We start from the raw sequence: 4,684 nt of genomic DNA, 5'->3' as shown, positions 1-4,684 counted from the left end.
GAAATCCATCGATCTTCATTTATTTAACTGGGCTAAATAGTTGAATACTTTTCTTTCTACTACAATTTAAAACTTTAAGCTGAGACTAATTTAACGACACAGGTCTGACTGTAATAATGAAAAAAAGAGTCATGTGACCTATTTCATTTATACATTTACTGTTCTGCAAGGAAGATTAGGAAGATAAAAATGCTCAACTGCGATAAAAATGTAAATAAAAATATGCACTAGAAATGATAAAACACAATGAAATCAGTTTTTATTAAAATCTCTTTTTATTGCTGGCAGTTAGAAGATGACATGTTAACAAAAGCTTTCAGACACTGGATATTAGTAATTAATCGAATAATGCATTATGTAGATTATGTAAGCAGAGGCTTAAAGTAAAACTTTGTGTTTTTTAAATCCATAATATCATCGTCATCTTTATTTATGTAGCGCTTTAAAACAGCTACAGGTGAAAACAAAGTACTGAACATAGCTAAAAATAATAAAACACAATGAAAGAATAAAACACAGCATAAAAATATTAAATAGGGCAATAATAATAAAGCTAAATAAACAATTTAACAACAACCAAGTTCTGCCAATGTTAAAAGCCAGTGAATAAAAGTAAATCTTGAGTTGTGTTTTAAACTTGGCAGGGGAGGAGCCTCCCTAGTGTGCAGCAGGAGGCTACTCCATAAACGAGGAAAAGTGATAGAAAAGGCACCTCTGAGGTTCCTCTTAAACCTCAGTACCTGCAGGAGCTGCTGTTCTGCTGACCTGAGAGATCGAGGAGGCAAGCAGGGGTGAAGAAGCTCTAAGAGGTAAGATGGGGCAAGGTCATTTAGGCACTTAAATACAAAGATAAGAATTTTAAAATCAACTTTAAAATGCACAGGCAGCCAGTGGGTTGAGGCCAGGACAGGGGTGATGTGATCGTACAATACTTTGGAGTTACAGTTAAAAGACAAGCAGCTGCATTTTGCACCAGCTGTAAGCTATTATAATACGGTACTATGATGTATAACATGAAAAACAAAAGTTCTCTCTGCAGAAAAGTGTCCTAACAAAAATTAAAAAATTACTTTAACAGTTTACTTTGACTACTGATACAAACATCTATGAGCAGAAATAAACATGAAATCCTTCATACAACAACAACTGTATCAGTGGGACCAGTTTTCCTTCATTTTCCCAGAGATGTGCCTGAGTCACATTTAAACTGTTCAGACACTGAATATTAGCAGATTATACATTAATATAAAATATAACAGACTTGGATACTAAATAGAAATTTGTAACATAACAGGGATGACATGAAACACAGAAAGGACGTAGAAAAAGTGCTTGAATAAAAAATAAATTAAAACATGCAGAGAAACACACATTTGCTACATAAATTAATAAAAATTTAAAGCCATTAAATCACATAATCAATGTATTAAACTCTGGAAATATATATTTAAAAAGGCTTTGATTATGGTTAACTTTTTTCTCCACATAAAGATGCATATAATGCTCACTGGTCATCCTTTACTTTTACTGTAGCTGTTTTCCTTCATTTTCCTCCAATCAGTCAGTGTCTGAGACTTAAAGTGCTTCATGTTTACAATCATGCTTGGGGCAACAACGTAGATGGACATTTGGATTAAATCAAATCTTGTGGGAAAAAAAAAAAATCATTCAGTTTATTATACTGCATACTTCATGTTTGCTTCTTGTCCTATTTTTTAAAATGACAGCAGGTCAGTATAGTAGTGCGATACAGTTGGGATCTAAGGACTCTGCAGGTATTAAACTGATGTAAAACATCTGGCTGAACATTGATGAGATGATTCAACCAAAAGTATGTTCATTTTGTTTTACCCTGAGAAAATCAGCATCATGTGCTTCCATTCTAAAGAAACCATACTATGTTATAGTTTTACTCAGGATTAACTAAAGTTGAATTTCTACTGTCTTTTTTAAATGTTCCTTTCATGATTTTGAATGTAACATCAGTTAATAGGAGCCATATCTAAAGTTTGGCACCAATGAAAGGAATATATCCTGTATTTTAATTGCTGTTTAAATGAGAAACTCTGGCTGCTTCCACTAATATTTAAAGGTCAATTCTTCCTATTATGTCTGCTTTGATTAGTTAGTTCCTCGTATAACGTATAATCAGGACAATACCCATGATAACCATTAGCATTATTGTCATCAGGACTGGAAGAATTAAAGGCCACCCTGAGGAAAGAAGATGAAAAGTTTCTCAACAACAGATCAAAGTGGGAAAAAAAACAAAACCTGAAAATCTGAACATGAACTTACTGCAACCTCTGTGAGATGTTTTCGATTGTTTTTCCAAACCTGATAAAAAATAAACAGAAAATCACAAACAGTTCTGCAGTTCATGAACAAAGCTGAGGGATATGAACCTTCTCTACAAATCTCTGCATCTCTGAGTCTCTAGGAGCTCCTCACCATCAGCACCAGTTTTTCCAATATTAAAAAACATTTAAACAATCGGGTACGTACTTGCAAATACTCAAGAGGCGAATTAAGATTGTCTAACAGCATGTCTACAAAATCCGTTCTGTCTCCACCTTTGATCTAGTGTGGTTTAGAATTAGCTGCCTAATCAGTTTGACCATATTTTTATAATTGGAAACAACGGTTAAACTGAAGTGTTTCTGTTTTCATGGTCATGACTCTAACTTGCTGATTTGTCTGTTTTTCAGTTGTTCGTATTCTGAGCTTCTTTCCAACACTGCTGAGCTTTCATGCCTTAAAGGAAAATGAAAAAAAAAATAAATAAATGAACTAATGGGATAAAAGGAGCAAAAAAATATGATTTATAATGTTCAGAAAAATAAACAGTATATACCAAAGCAGCAGAGATTGTAAAAAAAAAAGGCAATATATCTATCTGTATAATGGAGGAATAGAAATTAAATACTTACTTATACTGAAAGTAGCATCTTCCTGTGAATAATAGAAGAACAATTATATAAAATAAATCAGCAAACAAATGTTAATGTGATTTTACGTTTTAACAGATGTACCTTTGGTGAAAACGTAGAAGCAGGCAAACACCAATGAAGAGAATATTCAATTCCTGATTTTGTCAGGAAGGGACTATAGATTATAAACTTGCCAAGTTTCTAAGCAAGTCTTAAAGACATGGCAACCCCTGCATATGGAAAACAAGCTGTTCTGTATTTTCTCATTTTACAACTACAAAATTAATGATTTGTAGAGCAAAGTGTAGACCAAAACAAGATGTGTAACAAGTGACACCTCCTCTATCCCAGCTGCAAAAACACCGCATCCTGGCTGCATTTGTAAACAAGAATAAATTCTAAAGAAAGTTGTATCACAATAAATATCGCTTTTGTATTTTTTTGCCTACTTAATGGCTGCCCTGTAAGCATATACTTAAATTGACCAATTTATTTTCTCTTATGTTTTTCTCACCATCGCTGTCCATTAAGCTTTAACAACATTAAGCTTCTGGACTACATATTGTAGAGGGAGGGTAAGAGGAAAAAAAACACCATGGCTTGCAGTGAAAACAGCAAGTAATTTATTTATTTCAAACATACACCTGTATCAAAAGCAGAAAAAACAGATCTGAAATTGCTCCACACCTAATAAAAAACAATTGGTATGTGCAAGTTTTATTCAAAATAAAGTCAGAAATAAGCAATAAGCTTGAGTGGATAACCAGAGTAAAGTAAAAAAAAAAAATCATGCAAAACCAATAAATATATATAAAACAAGAACAAAAAAATCCAGGCCAGGAATTAAACCAATAACCTTCTTGCTGCTAGGCAGCGGCACCCACTGTGCCACTGAGCAGGCCTTCATAAGAAATGTTTCATTGAATTTCATAAAGGGACTAAAGTGAACCTTTATATGGGTACATTTTTTAGTAGTCCAAAACTGATTAGCATTTCTGTCATATTTGAAATAACAAAAACAAACAAAAAAAAGTAACCAATCAAAATAAATGTGCATTTCCCTACACATTGAAACTTATGGAAAGCAAATGCTTCCCCCTGAGATGTCCCTGGCCAAATATAGTAAGAGCAAACTTCGACATAATATGCAGTAGATCTAAACTTCTTTCTCAATATAACACTTGTTAAAATTAATCACAATTTTCAATCGCTTCTATCAATATTTTATATTCTTATCACTAAAAATGTTCTTGGATTGTGTAAAAAACAGTTGCATAACTATAGGGCATAATTCAATTGTTTATAGTGTGTTCTCTTCAGTTAGTACTAATGTAGCCTTTATGAGGGGTAAAAAGATATATTTCCTTGTTAATAAAAAAAATAAAAATAATTCAAGGTGATAAAACTAAGGCCCTGTTGAGATTTATACTTTGTCAATTAGCATCATTAGCAAATCTGGAAAATATTCTAAACACGATTCTGTGGTGTTTATTTTGGATAATCAGAAAGAATTAAGCAGTTCCATGTTGATCCTGATGGTCAATTTATGCCAAATCAATTTTTTTTTTGTTTTCTTTGTAGAGCTAAAGCAGTGCATACACAATAGACTGACACAACCTGCACAACCTTACAACAAATGAAAACATGGAGGATGTTCAGCTGCACCAAAAACAACAAGTCTGTTGAGAAATTAAAATTATTGTTAATGGTAATCGTTTTGGATTATTTACTTATTAACATACCGTAAATTCTCT

At 32.7% G+C, this 4,684-nt stretch overlaps 1 long non-coding RNA gene across 2 annotated transcripts; it reads right to left on the bottom strand.

The window, feature by feature from the left end:
* Positions 1 to 275: 275 nt before the first annotated feature.
* LOC107080859 lies at positions 276 to 4,670 on the bottom strand. 2 transcript variants are annotated; one of them, XR_001480990.1, is made up of 3 exons: positions 2,931 to 4,670; positions 2,299 to 2,754; positions 276 to 2,214 (listed from the first exon to the last, which is right to left on the bottom strand). It is a non-coding gene; the product is annotated as an uncharacterized LOC107080859 (long non-coding RNA). The 2 variants fall into 2 exon arrangements; XR_001480991.1 differs by having other exon boundaries at positions 2,299 to 2,337.
* Between the last annotated feature and the right edge of the window lie 14 nt (positions 4,671 to 4,684).

The sequence above is a fragment of the Cyprinodon variegatus genome, unplaced genomic scaffold (genome assembly GCF_000732505.1).
Source record: "Cyprinodon variegatus isolate N-32 unplaced genomic scaffold, C_variegatus-1.0 Scaffold2419, whole genome shotgun sequence".
Lineage (NCBI taxonomy): Eukaryota > Metazoa > Chordata > Actinopteri > Cyprinodontiformes > Cyprinodontidae > Cyprinodon > Cyprinodon variegatus.
This window is presented reverse-complemented; position numbering and strand designations above follow the sequence as displayed.